Below are 22,033 nucleotides of genomic sequence, written 5' to 3' on the forward strand. Positions count from 1 at the left end.
ACTTTTGTGAACAAAGATGAGACCTTTATTTTTCCTCCCTACCTGATCCCTCCAGAATTAGAAAACTCTTGAGCGTTCTTTTCAAGGCAATATAGTTAGTTATTTGCATAAGTTCAATGAGATTTTGTTCCCTTTGTAACAGGATTGATTATATCACCAAAACTTCACTGGAATGTCATATCTGAAATAGATATGCACAGACTCAGGCTGACCTGACAGTTTTAAGGAACTGAGATTGACTTTACAGAGCCAGTAAAGTCTCTTGGAAAAATCAGTCTGGTATCTTGCTTATAAAGTTCCAGCAAAGCAATCTTAAAAACAGCCTATATGGTCAGTCATATCTTGCCGTGCTTACATAAATACTCAAGCCAAATCTAATACAAAAAATCAGTTTCACCATGATTATCCTTTGAAAACAAAGAAATGGGGATAACTGTAGAGAGAAAAATTATGTGTGCACCTTTGTCTATATTAGATTCTAATCCTATGAATTGGCTTTGAGCCTTTGTCATAGAGCTATAAACTGGACTGGTTCCTAAATTAGTCTAGTTTCCTAAAAAAAAGTCTGGTTATGAATCTCCAAACTAATGTGTCCCATTTTCTCCCACCCTTCTGAACTGGAATCACTAAGAACAAAGACTGCCCATGAACTTCCACAGAAAGGACTATTCCAGCTCATTCTCACTACTCATATGGCAGCTATAATTGAGGGATTTGGACCCTGGCTTTACATCTCATAGTGGAAGAAGGCTCCACCTATACCCCGCCCTGCAGAAATGCTACAGACCACAAATCAAATCAAGCTAGATTGTTTCCTTCAAATGCCTGAACAAGGCTTCATCCTCTAACTCAACCCGAAGAAGCTTCCTTCGTCCCTTTCTTTCTTCTACTCTGGTATTGGCCTGGAAAGATAGTACCAGCACCCATGTCTCCTTTGTCATTGCTAAGGGGGTAGGGGGCTAAGTTCTGGATTTATTTTTAAAGATTTTATTTATTTATTTGACGGACGGAGATCACAAGTAGGCAGAGAAGCAGGCAGAGAGAGAGAGAGAGAGAGGAGGAAGCAGGTTCTCCAACAGCACAGAGCCTGATGTGGGACTCGATCCCAGGACCCTGGGATTAGGACCTGAACCGAACACAGAGGCTTTAACCCACTGAGCCACCCAGGTGCCCCTAAATTCTGGATTTTAGAACAACTTTTTATTTCAGGGTAGGAGAAAACCTAACTGACTCCTGGCTTGAATGGACAAATGCCACAATCCCTGCAAGTGAATCCATTAACACGCCACCTGAGGGGGAGTGGTTTGTGTCCTGACAGGATTTATCTTTGTCTGTGGGTGGTATTCTGTTTGGGCTTGTTAATGCCTAGATAGCTGCCACAAAGTCAGACAATGTCTTTCAGGTATCTAAGTGTGCCTCCAACTTTCCACAAACAAACACACCTCATTGGTTGATTCCACTGGATTTATATCGTTGAGTTAGAAAGTAATTACCAGGAGGCATTCATGAACCAGGATTCATTTCCTTTTGCAGGGCCACACTTCCCTGGTAAGGAGTAAAGGTAAATGAGAATATGGTCAAAAATCTCCCCTTAACTCTTGAATATGGCAGAACCTGCTGGTAAGACAATAATTGCCCAACAAATATCCTTCGAGTCTCTGACCAAAATTGTTCTTGATAATAGAATACCTCGATTATCTTTTGGCCAAATATAAAAGTGTCTGTACTAAAGCGGACACTACCTCCTGTATCTGTATTAACATTTCTGGAGAAGTTGAAATTCAGTTAAATAAAATCACTGAGCAAGCCACTGAGCTTAAAAGGTGTCTTTTTCCACAGGGTCTTACTTTACCTTATTTGATTCTGATCAGTTTGGGTCTTGGAGAACATGGCTTTGACGTGCCCTCCAAACACTGGAAATTATCTTGCTTATAAGAATCACAATAATCTCTCCGGGGTGTTATATTCTCTCAAAAGCTTTCAATGCATGTTCACAGCTGCTAACCACCAAGCAAATGATTTTCCTAAGATGAAGACAGAGATGAAGAAGAAGGAGGAGGAGGAGGAGAAGAGGAGAAGAAGAGGAAGAAAGAAGGAGGTGGAGGAGGGGGCTGAGAAGGAGGAGAATGTCCACCTTCAAAATTGTGAAACTGAAGTTGTGGCTTAGGAATATCACAGAGATTAGGCAGAAAGCATGATGGCCTGTGACTATGCCACGGAGGATCCACAAAAGCTGTGAGAACTACAAAACAGTAGTGGAGAGCGGTGCTAATGCCTTAAATTCACATCATAGACTCTCAGGCTGAGAGTCTGATCAAGAGGGGGATTTGTTAAAAAGGAGACAGCAGGCCCCAAATCGAGTCAAGTGTACTAAACCGCTCTTCAACAAATGAAGAATTAATATCTAACCCGAATGCAGTTTCGACCCCTAAGGAATGGACCCTGAACCAGTCAACAGGGAGTCACCTGGTCAGCACTAGTGAAAGAATCAGCCAGAGAGCCCCTCCATTTCTCTTCCAAAGGCAATCATGCCTGAAATGGTTCTTAACAATTTTGGTTTTCAACCCCCTTTCCAACCTTAAAATTCTTTTTTTTTTTTTTTTTCCTACAGCTTGACAGAGCTCCTTCCATCGTTAGGTGTGATGTTGCCAGAGTCATGAACTGTGTAGTAAAGTCAATCTTCTCTTTAAATTTACTTGGCTGAATTTTATCATTTAACACACTTTGTATTACTTTATAATCATTTAATACTTGATGGAGAAAATTCTCTGACATAGCTCTTCTTTTCAAACGTACGGGTTTCTTATTATTCTTATTAATTGTATTTTCCAGAGATATTTTAGACTATTTTTGCTCAAATAAGGCATGGAGGTTGATTATAGATTGTTAATTTTAGAGGAACTGACATTTTAAAACCATGAATCTTCTCATTTTGGAATATAGTAATTCTCCATTCATTTAAGTTTTCTGTATGTCTTGGCACAATACTGCAGTTTTATTTTTATTTTAAATAATCAGTAACTACTTGTGTCAGTCTTTCTTTCTGTCCTTTTCTAACACTCTCTGTGTTCTAGTCAATGAAATTAAATATGTCTTAAAAACATGCAACACTGAGGAAAATAATCACTTTAGGTAACAGTTATTTGAGTTCAAGAAATACTCAAAATAGAACCAATCCAGAAGGGAGGTACCTGGGTGGCTCAGTTGGTTAATTGTCTGGCTTTGGCTCAGGTCATGATCTAGGGGTCTGCAATCAAGCCCCAAGGACAGCTCCCTGATCAGCCCTCTGCCCCTCCCCCATTCATGCTCATTTGTGTGCATGTGTTCTCTCTCTCTCTCTCTCTCACAAATAAATAGTCATTTTTAAAAAGAACAAAACCAGACAGTATTCTTGTACTCATAATGCTCTATCAGCTCTATCATAACAAAATTCATCGGCAAAAGGACTTTAGATAAGCCAAAAAAATTCATCAGGGAAGAAGTGATATGCATAACTTATTTTTGGGGTCTATTTTTTATAACTTCACCATAAATTAATACAGTGACTATTTCTTTTGAAAATATCAATACTGATGGAGAGAAGTAGCTGATAATATTATAAATTATCCAGTAATGGATAAAATTTATATTTGCTTGAGAAAAGGAATATGTCTGATATTAGGCAATTCATAATTCTTCTAATATTATGTGTAAAAATGTGGCTTGACACAGAGAAATTGGTAAGTCTCCAGTCATCTCTCCTTTCTTTTGTCATTCACATTCCATTTACTTAATTTTCCTCTAGTCAGACCAGTTAAGTCAATAAACAGATTAGACATCTCAGATTAATGCAAGGAAGAACTCTAAGGAGGCTCTTTTTCTTTAGACTTGCCCGATTCCTTAACCATGAGAGTGGTATGTAAGTATTTGCTTTTCCAAAAATGAAATCTCACACTTTTCTTCTATTCCTGAAGTAGTGAGTATGAATGTCCTATTTATTAATGGATAGTCTGATGTCACACGTAGTTAATTTTGAAATTTTCTTTTCAATAGTTAAATATAGTCATTCTAATGATAGTCAGCTCTTTGGCTGCAAAGATACAAATCATTCAGAATAAATTGTCATCACTACCAGAATAGCAAGATTCTTCTAGTGGTAACAATTCCAGGTATTTCTGACTGTTCTTTTCACTGTCCTCTCAATAATCCTTCAAATGTATAGTTTCCACTCTAGAATCTGATTAGATTACCCATCTCCACAGTCTGCATTTCTGCAATGTAAGTGTCTGACATTAAGCTTTTTGGTTGTAATGTGAGTGTCTGACATTAAGCTTTTATTTGCTAACACATTCATTTCAAAGTCATCCATTTAAAATAAATATTTGGCAGCTGTATGATACCTTTAGTAGTAAAACACCTAGATAAGACAGGCTACCCCTAACCACGGAGTTCCCCTTCTAGAAATCCCTGGGTGAACTGGATAACTGACCATTCTAATGACCCAGCTTTCACCCTTCCCACACTCTAATTCCCACTCCTATGCTCAAAATTCACAAATGAAAAATAAACCTATAAAACCGTAGGCACCCTATCCTTGGCCACAGTAAAAGCAGAGCCCCAGCTCTGTGCTTTCTATCTTCTATACTCATGAACTTACTTCATGGCCCTAGTACACACCATGTGTCCTGCAGGACTTGTGAGTAGTAAACCTTGTATTTTCAAAGTTCCCTGAGAGTTGTTGCAATCATAAAAAGAACTTCAAGGGAAGGTCCAGCCACGACACTGGCTCAGGTTGGGGGAATGTTTTGGGACCTCACGGAATCAAAAGGGTATCCAAGAGCATTCCTAGCCAAGTGCATCATTGTCTAAGGCTGAGACCAACACAGAACAGCTTCCCCAAACTATCTGTGCCTATGTCTGTCTATGTCTGTATCATCTATATCTATAGCTAAACACTGCCCAGACAGGAACACATGCACACAAACATCTGAATCAGGCCAGGGAGCTTGAACAGAAATCATCTTTTTCAACCCTTTCATTGTGTAAGTGAGAGAACTTGAGAAAACTGACGTTCTCTTTTTTTTTTTTTAATTTTTGCAGAGAATCAAATGAAATTTTATTTCCTCTACTTGAAATAACTGGTCAGGGTCATGACAGTCAATGGGGTACAACTCTTCCGCTACTCAGAGGCATTTTTAAAAATCACAAGACAACCATGGCAAATAACTAACACTTCTCTAGACGCATCAGCAGATTAAGAATAAAATTTAAAGATTAGATGCAAGATCCCTTAAAATAGTTGTCCTAAATTCATTTCTTGGATTCTAGAGTAGAAGAGATAAGAAGTCAAAAGGATGAAATGCTCAGAGATGCCTTAGGGCCTGATGGAACTAGTAGTACTATTAGGGTAGACTGGATTTTTTATTCTTTTTTTTTTTTTTTAAAGGAGGCTCTATTCCCAATATGGGGCTTGAACTCACAATCCCAAGGTTAAGAGTCACATGCTCTATAGCAGAGCCAGCCAGGTGTACCAAGAATGGATATTTTAATTAAAGAATTTTTTTTCCAATTTATTTATTTTCAGAAAAACATTATTCATTATTTTTTCACCACACCCAGTGCTCCATGCAAGCCGTGCCCTCTATAATACCCACCACCTGGTACCCCAACCTCCCACCCCCCCCCACCACTTCAAACCCCTCAGATTGATTTTCAGAGTCCATAGTCTCTCATGGTTCATCTCTCCTTCCAATTTACCCAAATTCCCTACTCCTCTCTAACGCCCCTTGTCCTCCATGCTATTTGTTATGCTCCACAAATAAGTGAAACCATATGATAATTGACTCTCTCTGCTTGACTTATTTCACTCAGCATAATCTCTTCCAGTCCTGTCCATGTTGCTACAAAAGTTGGGTATTCATCCTTTCTGATGGAGGCATAATACTCCGTAGTGTATAAGGACCACATCTTCCTTATCCATTCATCCGTTGAAGGGCATCTTGGTTCTTTCCATAGTTTGGCGACCGTGGCCATTGCTGCTATAAACATTGGGGTACAGATGGCCCTTCTTGAAATGAATTTGTTCAGACCCTATCTCTGCTCTCCTGTTCAGTATCCTTTCAGTTTTCTCCAGTTCAGTATTCTTTTTGAGCTTTTCAAACATTCCTTATTTTGTCTTGTACCCAGAGCATTTCCAGAGAACAGGCACAAGTTTATATACTTCATATGCTTTATACACTTTCTTTAGCTTGACATTAAACAGTATCTCTTACATCTGTATTAACTGTATTACATGGAGCATTTCAAATAACTGTATCTCCTGTAGTTAAAACAAAAACATCACTTTCTATTAAATCTTTGATAAACACCACCACATTACAGCAAATATTATCACCTTACATCAAAATAAACACACATTAGGAGAGATTACTCTCTTTTCTACAAGTAAATTATTGGGTCATTTTTGGAAATGTTTTAGACGGACACAATTTTAGAAATGTATGCAAGTAATCAATCCATTGTAATGTTTCCCTTAATTTTACAACATCTCCAAAACTACAAATGCAAAAAAGCAAAACAGGAAATAATTGAAATCGATAAGAAGGTTTATGGACATGCAACGTTATTAGTAAAATACAAGGGTTTTAATTAAAGATGTTGGCTTTTTACAAAGGCTCGCTGTTATCCTGATTGATCGAGCCTGCTGGCTCAGCTCTTTCTCTTTTCCCCATTAGCTCCCATTTGCTTTTCTCTGCCCTAATTGGATATTTACCATATTGGAATTACCTTTTAAAACAACATTTGTTCCACAAAGGTTGTAAATACAATTATACTTTAGACAAATTGTGTGTATGTGTGTACCTGGGTATAATTAGTTTATTATGTTCATAATTTGTCATTTTGATTTTATAAACTACAGAAAATTTTTGGAAATTTCATGGAAAAAAGTACAATTTAGTTTTCAGCTGCTACAGTGTCTTGCTGAAATTTTGAGGAACAAAAATACATAATTATTTTCTTAGATTTTAATATTCTAAATTTCAGACATATTTTAGAATAAAAAAGCTATATACTGTTATCTAAAATGTATATATCTACATATATATATTTCTAAAGTTTGCACTAAAAGTAAATAGAATCCATAAGCTTGGCCAAGTTATTTATTTTTCTATTATTAAACTGAAAGTTTTTGTATATTGCAACTACTGAAAGTTATTTTCTTTGTGCACAATATGACAAATTACTGAGGAAAATGCAAAAAAAATATTTTCTAGCATATTCTGTAATGTCTGTATAGAAACATTAAATAACATAAAGTGTTGTTTGGAGTAAGTTTTTACTTCACCAATATAGAAGTACCCTCCATTTATAGTTGTTTACAACAGAACAAATACACAGCTTGTGTTAATTTTAATGACATTCTATTTTTAATGTAATATAAAGAATTATGCTACTAGGGATGATACTATAGAAGGGGTGAATTCCAGCAGAAGTTTTCATTTCATTAAAATAATGCCTTGGCATTAGTTGATTTAATGGACATTTCCATGTACAAAAGTGTATTTGTTCACTCCAGGAGTTGAACTGAGAAGACTAAAGAGTATATGGGTGGGAATCAGCCTAGAAACTTTTAGTTACATAACCAGCAGTTGAAGGCATAACTCCTTTAATACAAAATATACAAAGGTTGGGAGAATCAAGCTGTAATATTTTGATACAGATTTTTCCTCCCCCCTTCCTCAAAACGCAGTGCCTAACTGAGATGGCACTGGGCCTAGAAGGGTAAAGGAATGTGTAAAATGAACAACACTTTGCCTGATAATGGGAGGCTGGAGACAGCTGGCCTGATACTGTGTGGAAAGATAAAAAAGGACAAGCAGTATCTATTTTAAATGAGATAAGTGTGCTTCATATATCTTGCAGGGACAGAGATAACTTTGTTCCTTTAATCATTATTATTTATTTCTTAAAGCTTAGTCTCTCTCACACCTAAACTTCTAGAGCTCAGACCTTAGGCTGCAGTTCTGACGCACAGAGAGAGTTGTCATTCTTACCAGTAAGCTTGCTAAGTAATACTCGTCTAAGCTTCCGACTTCACACAGCAGATAAGTTTGTCTCCCCTGACATGACTACATTAATCCACTGAATCAATTTACTTAAGCTGTGCCGTGGAGCCATGCGGCCACGATTTAAGTGAGCTGAGACGTACTTGCAAGTTGGGAGTCGCTGCTCCACACGCAATGGAGCTCTCGGGGTCCCATCCTGAGCTCTGTTTCGACCTTCCGCCATGTTAACAAGAAACAACGGGCCCAAAATGGAGTCACTCTTGGTAAGCCCCACCAAGACTTAATGCCTAACCTACCTGCAGTTTCAGATTCTCCCAGGAGTGGAATTTTAAATCAGTCTGAAATTTCCTGGTCAAAACTACTGAGGAAATCTGCCTGATGAGACCCCCGGAGTTCCCCTACAGGAAGGTGAACTTGCCTGAAACAATCCACTCTTAATTTCATTGTCCCACCCTTCTTCAGCCTATAAAAATCCTTCCATTTTGTACAGCACCTCAGATTTCCCTTCTGTTTGCTACATAGGATGTTGCCTGATTCATGAATCATTGAATAAAGCCAATTAGATCTTTAAATTTAGTCAGTTGTATTTCCTCTTTCTTTCTTTCTTTCTTTTTTTTCTTCTTCTTCCTTTCACAGCATCTCTGTCAGAAATATTCCCGTTAGGTTTACAGGGTCAGTTCTAACATTAACATGGCCAAGGGTTTAAGGAGAACGAATTCAGTTACTTTAGAAAGTCATATTCAGCAGTAAAAATGGAACACTTGACTACATTCTACAAACAAATTTTACTTACTTTTAAAATTTATAAAATTTATAAAATTCTTTAGGTTGTCTAGGGATTTGTTTTTAAGGAATTTGTTTAGAAAAATATTTTATATTTTGAAAAAATATTTTAAAAAATATTTTAAATATTTGGAGTAAATATCTGGAGTTGATAATCTGAACATTATCAAATATTATATGGGGAAAATGACACACTTAACACTATTCAACATGTAACCAAAGTTCGTGGTGGCACCGAACCCAGTACACAAAGTTAGTTGCAAAGTGTTATTAATTTTTTCTTAAAGTGTGCATAATTCTATTGCAATATCTACAGGTATGCATAGGGACTATTGTCCATAGCAAGCTGTCAATTTATTCACTCTCCATTTTGCTAGATCTCTTAAAAACAAAAAACAAAAGCTTCTTCCTCATTTCTTCTTTTTAAAACTCTTGCTTCCAGCAGACCTCCCCTCAAGCTTACCATTGTTGTACTCAGCATTTTTGTTTTGCCATTTCTCTATTCAGAGATGTTTTCACTCTGATTACCACTCTGCTTCATTTCACCTTAACAAGGCATTCATTATTGGGGACTTGTTCTCTCAGAGCCTGAATCTTTTGTCTCTACCAAGACTTCTTGCCATTTAGTGACACAGAGAATAATTCCTGGCACATTTGCTGTTAGGAAGAGACACCTGTGGGAAAATGTCAGCATTGATATGCTGTGGTGAGTGAAATGTATTCTTAACTTCAGTTTCCTGAATTGACTTGCGAGGTTTTTAAATACTTTCACCTTCTTTCCCTAATGTACAGTAAGTCTCAAAAATAATTATCCACAGATGACAGGGAAATATTTGGCAAATCATGAAGCTGAGTATCTCCAGAGAAGCCCTCACTGAAGTGAATTTATTTCAGTCATCAGAAAAGAAATCATTTCTAAACAGTGTAAGACCACATTTAGATACTAAAACGTACTTTTGTATGGCCAATCAATAAAAACAGAATATTTCAAAAACTTGTATAGCCTTGGGGTACCTGGGTGGCTCAGTCCATGAAGTGTCTGCCTTTGGTTCCAGTCATGATCTCAGGGTTCTGAGATAGAGCTCCACAATGGGCTCCGTGCTCAGTGGGAACCTTGCTTCTCCCTATTCTCCTTCCCTCTGCTTGCTCTCTCTCTCTCAAATAAATGAATAAAATCTTAAAAACAAAAAACAAACAAACAAAAACTTGCACAGTATATTTTCTGATTTTTAATAAGTTCAGTTAGGGTTCAGAGAAAAGTGTCTGTCAGGTGGGCCTAAGGTTAAGTAATATATTTTAATTAACAGACTATGAGAAATCTAAAGGAAGTCTGAAAAATTCTACATTTTAAAAAAGTTTTGATCACATATGATCAAATTCAGAATTTAGACTCTCTATAGAATCTCTCATAAAGTCTAAATCTACAAAAAAAAAAAAAGAGAGAGAGAGAGAGACCATATTTCTAAAATTCAGGTCTTACAATTTATGTATGTCTTTGAATAGTTCCAAAATACCTTTTTGGTTCAGAAAGGTGGGCACTTTAAATATGGATAAGTAATTTACTTTTCAAGTAACTCAAAAGGGAGAGAGATAATAGGAGCAAATGACAAGGGCAAGTAGCCTCAACTTTACTCCTAGGGTTTTTGTCTTTTTATTTCTCAGCTGTGGGTATCAGTAGTCTTCGCAAGGTGGAACTAGCCTACAGGAATTTCACTTGCACATCTATTCATTCATATTTAAGATGGATTGTGTTTTCCAATGGTATCTACTTTAATTTATTAAAATATTAGCTATTATTAGGTCTTTAGTGTATGTCAAAGGATATTTAAGCACTTCAGTTACATCACTACATTGAATTTGATTCCAAAACAACAACCCTCTGAGGTAAGTGTAATTATCTCCATTTTTTGATTTGGTAACTGAGATTTAGAAAGATTAAGTCAGTTCCCCATGACAGAAAATGGAAAGAACTGGGATTTGTATCATCTGGCTGATTTCAAATCCAATGTCCTTGTCCAGTAAGCTGTGCTATACAATACGGTATACAGGAAACTGTTTTATCTTCAGGACACTTAGGCCGAAATCCCTGGTATTAGCTTTGTAAATTGAACAACTCCCTGATCATTTCCTCAGTGTATGTTTCCCTAGTTGTAAAATGAGGTAAATGACAACTGTCTTCTTTAATTCACAGGAATATAGTGCAAGTGCATTTTAAAAGGAAAGCTTTTTATAAATTATAAAGATTCTTGCAAATAAATACTATTCTAAAGTTTATTTCTGCACATTATCAGATACCTATAAGTACTTGTTGAATTTAATTTTGATACTCTGTGGAGTTGGCATGGTGCCCATTTAGCCAATCTTATGTCATCATAGTAAGCAAAATTTCTATGCTGAAAAATTAGGTGAGTTAAATGACTTCATGCTGATCTGATGAGACTTGATGATTTTTCTTAGTCAAGACTGCCTCCCACCCCCACTTGGTGGCAAGTAAAAAACTCATTTAAATTTACTAGAAGAACCTTGTGTTTCTTAAGGCACCCAAGATTAGAAGTATGGCTGTATCTCATGAAGGCCAGAGAATTGGTAGGTAAGAGCTGTTACTCTCTCTGTGTGTCTCTGAATTTTGTTTGCCTTTTTATGACTTATTTATTTACCAGGTTCAAAATAGAAACCTCCACTCGGTTTAATATCTCCTCAAGTTCAAATTTCTAAGGTAGTATACTCAGAATTTCTGGATCCCAAGTCCACATTCTCTGGGAAGAGGATCTCACTGGCCCAGTGTTGGGCGATATTTACTCTTATTACAAGATTTCTCATTCTCAACCTTCAGTAGTTTAAAAAATTTCATGCTGAATAATTATTCCTTGCTTGGGTGGGGTGGAATGAGTTTCTCCTGTGCACTGCAGGATGTCTGGCAGCATACCTGGTCTATCAGATGCCAATAGAGGCTCCACAAACTCTGATTCAGTGTATGGGGCGCCTGGGTGGCTCAGTGGGTTAAAGCCTCTGCCTTTGGCTCAGGTCATGATTCCAGGATCCTGGGATCAAGCCCGGGCCGGGCTTTCTGCTCCGCGGGGAGCCTGCTTCCCTTCCTCTCTCTCTGCCTGCCTCTCTGCCTACCTGTGATGTCTGTCAAATAAATAAATAAAATCTTAAAAAAAAAAAAAAACAAAAAAACCTGCCTCTGACACAGTGTTGTAACATGAAAAATATTCAGACATTATCAAATGTCCCCTGGGGGTAAAGTCACCTCTGGTTGAGAAACACTGCTCTATGACTAAGGTTAGGGCATTACACAAAACAAACATGGGTTCAATGGCTCACCCCTCTAGAAGGGGGTAGTTCTCAGAAGAAGACCAGTGTTTGCTTAGCAATTATCCCCAAAGTTGTCTACTTTAAGAATAAGAGATGCTGGTGAAAATTGTTTTTTTTACTAACGTCTGTATATTTTTTACTAACATAACCAAATCTCTTAAAAAATAATTAAAAGTTTCAGAATTTTGCATGCTATATGAATTGAAAGCATATTTAATTTTCAAAGTGGGAGAACACCCATGTGTGGTGTTTTCTCAGTCTTCCTTTTAATAGAGTGATTTCCAAAACTTTGGCTCCCAATCAGTTAAAGAATGATCATTCAGCACTAAAATGTTACTATTACTACTACTACGAAGAAAGAACAGTTTTGTACTATATTTTTCTAGTCTACAAAAATACATATAAATTGAAACAAATATTAAATTAATTAAGATAATTTTATTTGATTTCATTCACTAATATAGTATTATTAAAAGTATTACATGGGACTTCTGACCCAGAAATGATGGCATAAACCTGCTTTTGCTTACCCTTCCTTATTAAAAACAGCCACGCCATGGAACTAATGCAAAGGCAATAATGCAAAGGAGAACTCTGAAAGGTGTTGAGACAAAGGCAAATAAGTTTGGGACCCTGAACTGGAAGAACAACACAGTAGTAGGCATTTTACGTCACCCTACGCAACAGAAGAAAGGAGTCCAAACTAGCATTTCTTAAATGTAAGCTGGCAATAGAAAGCAGCCCAGGTAGGTTTATACATCCCAGATCTAATCTGTGGGCCTCAAAAATGCAAGGTGATGTTGGCTGGCCTGAGAGTCCCCTCCCCCTCCAGAAGACCAGGGGTGGTGGATGCACCAGAGGGTCTCAGCCACAACAAACAGCCTCCCTGGGAAGTGTCATTGATCCATTTGTGAAAGAAGGAAGTGAGTGAGCAAAATTCATTTTTAAATTTGACAACTCAAGGTTTTTGTTTGTTTGTTTGTTTGTTTTTGTTTTTTTGCCATGATAGGACCTGAGGACCTCTGCACACTTTAACAATTTCCATGGTTACTTGCCACTTCATCAAAGAGTATTAAAATCATTCTTTTATATTTTAGAAATCTTGACTCTATGCAAATGGCCATATCAATGTTATTTCAGCATTGTGTGCAATTTTTTTTGCTGTTAAAACATTGTCTACAAATATTGTAGTGAATTTATTTCACACATTAATCTAATCTTTACAATCCTGCTTAAAATTCTTGCCAAAACATAGCTGCCACGAAACAGTATTTCTGTCAAATAAGTTAATTTAAGTCTACACTGAGATACTATGTTTCATCTAACTTTTTGACGAAGACTGGAAAGTTTAATAACACACAGTTTTACCCAGGGAATAGGAAAACAGGCATTCACATACATTGCTTCTAGCAGAGAAAACTTTCACAAACTTTATAGAGAACAAGATTTCCATGTTAGTGATTTCTATCAAACTGCATAAACACATGTCCTTGACCTTGTAATTACTAGTTCTAGGAATTAACACTACAAGTGAATTCAGGCACAAAAATGCATGAAATTTGAAAAAAAAAGGCACATTATAGCATAAAAAGCATGCTAACATTTGAGTGAAAAATGGGCTGGAACATACACATATTTCCTACCATATGCAGAAATAGTCTCTGGAAGAATACACAAAAATAGCCAGTAATATTTTGTTACCTAGGGGTGGTTGAAGGACAGAGGCAGAACAAAAGCAGGAAGACATTTTTACTTTAGGTTCTTTTATATTTTATGAATGTTGAACATGAAAATGTCCATGAATTATTTTTTTAAAAAAGAAAGAAATCATTTACCAATGAGAAAATATTTTTTCCTATACATTGTTCCTTTGGTGGCTCACAGTAACGTAATTATTTTTGCTTTCTTTATTAAAACAGAATCCAACAAACATGAACTGAGACAAATTAGAAATATCTGGACTTTCATCCAACAGTATAATAACTTTCCACAATATCTAATATTTGTATATTCATACTTTCAATAACATTCTCTGTGTCTTCTATGCTAATAAAGGAATACATTTCAAATTGCCACCACACTATTTTCCATATATTATTCCAGCTGTGGTTATTGCATCAGGAAGAAGAATCTTTACCATTTATATAGAGCATTTTGCTTTTCCTTTTTAAAGAAACCATTTATCCTTAAGATTAGTAAAAGTTCAGCGCTGATTTAAGTATGGCTTTAAGAATGCTAAAAAAAAAAAAAATAGATACTTGTCTTTGTAGTCAATATACTTTGTTTATAAATGTCGTAGCAGTGATGATAGCTTATATTTACTTTAATGATTAATGCAAGAAACAATATATGCAAGGGCAAGATACACTGTTACTTAATAGTGAATCTATAACCATAATTCATATAGTCCATATCTCTGTGCCTCCAATAGAGTGGGGACATAGTCCTCTGTTTGTTTTTCTTTTCTTTTTTCTTTTTTTAATAAAGGGATGATATTATAACTTGGGAAAAGTACTGAGATATTCAGTTAAGCTGAAATTGAGTTACCATTTTGTGCACATTTGGATTTCTTACTTTCTCTGATATATAGACTCTTAAATCATGCTTATTATCAGCACATCTGGAGGGGGAAGTGCAAGATGGTAGAGGAGTAGGGGACCCAAATATCATTAGGTCCCAGGAGTTCAACTAGATAGTTATCAAACCATTCTGAATACCTACAAACTCAGCAGGAGATAGAAGAGAAGAGCAGCAAGTCTAGGAACAGAAAAGCGACCACTTTCCAGAAAATAGAATGTGCGGAGAAGTGAATCCGAAGTGACAAGAAGATAGACTGCGGGAGGAAGGGCCAGCTCCCAGCAAGTGAGAAAGCAGCAGAACACAAAATCAGAACTTTTAGAAGTCTGCTCCACTGAGGGACATTGCTCTAGAGACTAAGCAAGGGATGGAGCCCTCACAGGGACAGAGTGGTCTCAGGATCACAAAAAGGCCAGGGATTTCTGAGTGTGGCAGAGCCCCCAAGTAATGGAATGGGGGAGCCCGCTGCAGAGATGGAGCCAAGAAGGGAGCTCTGAGCTCGGGATTACCTTAAACCGTGATCCAAGGCAGAGATCCCATAAGTGGCAGATCCGGAGAGATCCCCCTCCTTCCTCCTCTGGAAGGAGTGGTGCGGAAGCACACTACAGGAATCTGCTGGGTTTGGAGATTCCAAACGGGGCCATGTGCCAGAGATAGAAATACTCGGTCACTCGCCGGGTGAGCACCAAGTGTGGCCAGAGACCAGGGAGAGGGGAGTGACCGACTGTTTTTCTCTAAGGGCACATTGAGGAGTGGGGCACTGAGCTCTCCGCTCCTTCAGGGCTGGAGATTGCGAGGCCATCATCTTCATTGTCCTCCTCCAAAGCTGTGGGGAAAGCTTTCAGGGAACAAAAGCTCCCAAGACTAAACTCAAGCAGATTACTTAGCCTGGCCTCTGGCAAGGGTGGTGCAATTCCACCTCGGGCAAAGACATTTGAGAATCACTGCAACAGGCCCCTCTCCCAGAAGATTAGCAAGAACATCCAGCCAAGACCAAGTTCACTGATCAATGAGAACTGGGGAAATCCAGAGCTAGGGGAAAGCAATGCATAAAATTCATGCTTTTTTTCCATGATTCTTTAGACCTTCAAAGTTAAATAAAAAAAAATTCTATATTTTAATGTTTTTAATTTTATTTTAATGTTAAATTGTAACATTTTAAACTATTTTATCTTATACCTTTTTAAAAATCTTTTTAAATTTTCATTGTTATAATCATATTTTATCCCTTCATTGTATTTAACCTTATTTTTGTATACATAACCTTATTTTTGTATACTTATTTTCCCTTTAAAATTTCAGTATACAGTTTCTACTAATAGATCAAAATATACCCAAAATCTAGCACATGGCTTTATTCTAGTCTCCAGCCTGATCACATTTTTTCCACTTTTTTCAACCAACTTCTTATCAATTCCTTTTTTAGAATCTTTTTAAATTTTCATCTTCACAGTCATATTCCATCCTTTCATCAGGTTTACCCTTATTTTTGTATAAGTTTTCTATCTTTAAAATTTTGTGAGGTTCTTTCTTCTAAGAGACCAGAATACACACCCAATATCAAGTGTGTGGTTTTGTTCTATTCACCAGTCTAATACATATATATATATATATATATTTTTTTTTTTCCTTTTTCTTTTTTCCCCTTTTCTTCTCTCCCCGGCTTCAGGTCTCTTCTGCTTTGGTTTGTGTATATTTTTCTCAGCTTGTTGCTACCCTTCTGTTCATTCATCTATTCTTATCTGGGTATTATAAGAAAAAAAAAATCACCATGGGGGAAAAATAAAGAGGTAGTACTGTCAGCTAGGGACCTAATCAATATGGACATTAGTAATATGTGAGAACTAGAGTTCAGAATGATGATTATCAAGGTGCAAGCTGGGCTTTAAAAAAGCCTGGAAGATACTAGAGAATCCATTTCTGGTGTAATAAAATCCCTTTCTGGAAAAATAAAAGAACTAAAACCTAACCAAGGTGAAATAAAAAAGATGAGATGTAATAAAAAATGGAGACTCTTGGGGCACCTGGTTGGCTCAGTGGGTTAAAGCCTCTGCTTTCAGGTCAGGTCGTGATCCCAGGGTCCTGGGATCAAGCCCCACATTGGGCTCTCTGCTCAGCGGGGATGCTCCTCCCCCCTCCCCCCCCCCCCGCCTGCCTCTCTGTCTACTTGTGAGCTCTATCTGTCAAATAAATAAATAAAAATCTTTGAAAAAAAAATGGAGGCTCTTACTGCCAGGATAAATGAAGAGAGAATTAGTGATAAAGAAGACCAAATAATGGAGAGTAAAGAAGCTGAGCAAAAGAGAGACAAACAACTACTGGACCACAAGGGGAGAATTTGAAAGGTAAGTGATACCATAAGATGAAACAATGTTAGAATAATTGGGATCCCAGAAGAAGAAGAAAGAGAGAGGGAGGCAGAAGGTTTATTGGAGCAAATTATAGCAGAGAATTTCCCTAATTTGGAGAAGGGAACAAGCATCAAAACACAGGAGGCATAGAGAACCCCCCTCAAAATTTAAAAAAAAAAAAAGGTTCACACCCCGTCATCTAATAATAAAACTTACAAGTCTCAGTGATAAAGAGAAAATGCCTAAAGAAGCTCAGAACAAGATGTTTGTAACGTGCAACATTAGAAATATTAGATTGGCAGCAGACCTATTCACAGAGACCTGGCAGGCCAGCAAGGACTGGCATGATATATTCAGAACACTAAATGAGAAAAATATGCAGCCCAGAGTACTTTATCCACTTAGGCTGTCATTGAAAATAGAAGGATAGTTAAAAAGTTTCCAGGACAACCAAAAACTAAAAGAATTTGCAAACACCAAACCAGCCTACAGGAAATATTGAAAGGGGTCCTCTGGGCAAAGAGAGAGCCTAAAAGTAACAGACCAGAAAGAACAGAGACAATATACAGTAACAGTCACCTTACACGCAATACAATGGCACTAAATTCATATCTTTCAATAGTTACCCTGAATGTAAATTGGCTAAATGCTCCAATCAAAAGACACCAGGTGTCAGAATAGATAAAAAACAAAACAAAAAAACAAGACCCACTGATATGCTATTTACAAGAAACTCACTTTAGAACCAAAGACATCTCCATATTTAAAGTGAGGGGGTAGAAAACAATTTACCATGCTAATGGGCATCAAAAGAAAGGTGGGGTGGCAATTCTTATACCAGATAAATTGGATTTTAAGCCAAAAACTATAATAAGAGATGAGGAAGGACACTATATCATACTCAAAGAGTCTGTCCAACAAGATCTAACAATTTTAAATATCTATGCCCTTAACATGGGAGCAGCAAATTATATAAACCAATTACTAACAAAATCAAAGAAAAATGTCAACAATAATACAATAATAGTAGGGGACACTCCCCTCACTGAAATGGACAGATCATCTAAGTAAAAGATCAACAAAGAAACGAAGGCATTAAATTACATACTGGACCAGATGAACATCACAGATATATTTAGAACATTCCATCGCATAACAACAGAATAAACATTCTTCTCTAGTGCAAATGGAACATTCTCTAGAATAGATCACATCCTGGGTCACAAATCAGGTCTCAACCAATACCAAAAGATTGGGATCATTCCCCACATATTTTCAGACCACAATGCTCTGAAACTAGAATTCAATCACAAGAGGAAAGTCAGAAAGAACTCAAATATATGGAGGCTAGAGAGCATCCTACTAAAGAATGAGTGGTCATCCAGGAAATTAAAGAAGAATTTAAAAGTTCCTCAAAACAAATGAGAATGAAAACGCAACAGTTCAAAATCTGTGGGACACAGCAAAGGTGGTCCTGAGAGGAAATATCTATATAGCAATACAAGCCTTTCTCAAGAAACAAGAAATGTCTCAAGTACACAATCTAACCCTACATGTAAAGGAGCTGGAGAAAGAATAGCAAAGAAAGCCTAAACCCAGCAGGAGAAGAAAAATAATAAAGATCAGAACAGAAATCAATGAAATAGAAACCAAAAGAACAGTAGAATAGATCAATGAAACTAGGAGTTGGTTTTTTGAAAGAATTAATAAGATTGATAAAACCCTGACCAGACTTATGAAAAAGAAAAGAGAAAGGACCCAAATTAATAAAATCATAAATGTAAGAAAATGAAAGAGGAGAGATCACAACCAATACCAAAGAAATACAAGCAATTATAAAAACACATTATGAGCAACTATACACCAGCAAATTTGACAATTTGGAAGAAAGGAATGCATTCCTAGAGACATATAAACTACCACAACTGAACCAGGATGAAATAGAAAATCTGAACAGACCCATCACCAGTAAGGAGATTGAAGCAGTCGCCAAAAATCTCCCAACAAACAAGAGCCCAGGGCCAGAAGGCTTCCCAGGGGAATTCGACCAAACATTTAAAGATGAATTAATGCCTATTCTCCTGAAACTGTTCCAAAAAATAGAAATGGGAGGAAAACTCCCAAACTCATTTTATAAGGCCAGCATTACCTTGATCCCAAAACCAGACAAAGACCCCATCAAAAAGGAGAATTATAATAAATATCCTTGATGAACATGGGTGCAAAAATTCTCACCAAATAGTAGCCAACAGGATCCAACAGTACCTTAAATGATTATTCACCACGACGAAGTGGGATTTATTCCTGGGCTGCAAGGCTGGTTCAACATCCACAAATCAATCAGTGGATACAATACGTTAATAAAAGAGCAAGAACCATATGATACTCTCAATACATGTTGAAAAAGCATTTGACAAAGTACAGCATCCTTTCTTGATCAAAATTCTTCAAAGTGTTGAGATAGAGGGTACATACCTCAATATCATCAAAGCCCTCTATGAAAAACCCACAGCAAATATCATTCTCAATGGGGAAAAACTGAGAGCTTTTCCCCTAAGGTCAGTAACATGGCAAGGATGTCCACTATCACCACTGCTATTCAACAAAATACTAGAAGTCCTAGCATCAGCAATCAGACAACAAAAAAGAAATAAAAGGCATCCGAATCAGCAAGGAAGAAGTCAAACTCTCACTCTTTGCAGGTGATATGATACTTTATGTGGAAAACTTGAAAGACTCCACTCCAAAACTGCTAGCACTCCTACAGGAATTCAGTAAGATGTGAGGATATAAAATAAATGCACAGAAATCAGTTGCATTTCTATACACCAACAGCAAGACAGAAGAATGAGAAATTAAGGAGTTGATCCCATTTACAATCCACCCAAAACCATAAGATACCTAGGAATAAACCTAACCAAAGAGCCAAAGAATCTGTACTCAGAAAACTATGAAGTACTCATGAAAGAAACTGAGGAAGACACAAAGAAATGGAAAAACATTCCATGCTCATGGATTGGAAGAACAAATATTATGCAAGTGTCTATGCTACCTAAAGCAATCTATATATTTAACACAATCCCTATCAAAATACCATCAATTTTGTTCAAAGAAATGGAACAAATAATCATAAAATTTACATGGAACCAGAAAAGACCTCCAATAGGTAGAGGAATGTTGAAAAAGAAAACCAAAGTTGGTGGCATTATAATTCCAGACTTCAAGCTCTATTACAAAGCTGTAATCACTAAGACAGTATGGTACTGGCACAAAAAACAGACACATAGATCAATGGAACAGAATAGAGATCCCAGAAATGGACCCTCAAGTCTATGGTCAACTAATCTTCAACAAAGCAGGAAAGAATGTCCTACAGAAAAAAGACAGTCTCTTCAACAAATCATTTTGGGAAAATTGGACAGCCATATGCAGAAGAATGAAAGTGGACCATTTCCTTACACCACACACACACACACACACACACACTCACACACAAAAACAGACTCAAAATGGATGAAAGACCTCAGTGTGAGAAAGGAATCCATCAAAATTCTTGAGGAGAACAGAGGCAGCAACCTCTTTGACCTCAGCCACAGCAACTTCTTCCCAGAAACATTGTCAAAGGCAAGGGAAGCAAGGGCAAAAATGAACTATTGGGACTTCATCAGATCAAAACTTTTGCACACCAAAAGAAACAGTCAACAAAACCGAAAGACAGCTGACAGAACAGGAGAAGATATTCTCAAATGGCATATCAGATAAAGGGCTAGTATCTACATTTTATAAAGAACGTATCAAACTCAACACCCAAAGAACAAATATTCCAATCAATAAATGGGCAGATGGTATGAACAGACATTTCTGCAGAGAAGACATCCAAACGGCCAACAGACACATGAAAAAGTGCTCCACATCCGTTGGCATCAGAGAAATACAAATCAAAACTACAGTGAGATACCACCTCACACCAGTCATAATGGCTAAAATTAACAAGTCAGGATACAACAAATGTTGGTGAGGATGCAGAGAAAGGGGAACCCTCCTACACTCTTGGTGGGAATGCAAGCTGGTGCAGCCACTCTGGAAAACAGTATGGATGTTTCTCAAAAAGTTTAATATAGAGATTTTCTATAACCCAGCAAATACAGTACTAGGTATTTACCCTAAAGATACAAATGTAGTGATCCAAAGAGGCACATGCACCCCAATGTTTATAGCAGCGATGTCCACAATAGCCAAACTATGGAAAGAACCTAGATGTCCTTCAACAGATGAATGGATAAAGAAGAGGTGGTATATACATACAATGGATTACTATGTAGACATCAAAACCCCCGAAACTTGCCATTTGCAATGACATGGATGGAACTAGAGGGTATGATGCTAAGCAAAATAAGTCAGTCAGAGAAAGACAATTATCATATGGTATCTCTGATATGAGGAATTTGAGAGGCAGGGTGGGCAGTCATGTAGGGTAGGGAGGGAAATAATGAAACAAAATGGGATGCAGAGGGAAACAAACCATAAAAGACTCTTACACTCATGAAACAAACTGAGGGCTGCTGGGGGGTGGGGGGTTGGGGTAGGGTGGCTGGTTATAAACACCGGGGAGGGTATGTGCTATGATGAGTGCTGTGAAATGAGTAAGCCTGATGATTTACAGACCTGTACCCCTGGGGCAAATAATACATTATATATTAGTAAAAAAAAAAAAGTTTAAAAAAACCAGCACATCTGTTTTGTTGATAGCATTAACCTGGAAACCAGAAAGAAATATAAGAAATGATTATACATTATGTTTCATTTGAAAGCTATGAAATTAGGCAGTTTACTTGAATAGAAGCAAATCCACCACAAAGAAGTAAAAGCTCATTTTCATATTTCTGATGACTCAGAAGTGTGAAAAGCATTGATTATTAAAATTCCTTCACCATTTCAAGCCTCTATGCCTTCTCAGTG

At 37.1% G+C, this 22,033-nt stretch overlaps 1 protein-coding gene across 5 annotated transcripts in view; it reads right to left on the reverse strand.

The window, feature by feature from the left end:
* Positions 1 to 22,033, reverse strand: part of ERBB4 (erb-b2 receptor tyrosine kinase 4) — a 1,164,558-nt gene that overhangs the window by 327,650 nt on the left and 814,875 nt on the right. The gene's annotated exons all lie outside the window — the stretch shown is intronic.

The sequence above is a fragment of the Neovison vison genome, chromosome 3 (genome assembly GCF_020171115.1).
Source record: "Neovison vison isolate M4711 chromosome 3, ASM_NN_V1, whole genome shotgun sequence".
NCBI lineage: Eukaryota > Metazoa > Chordata > Mammalia > Carnivora > Mustelidae > Neogale > Neogale vison.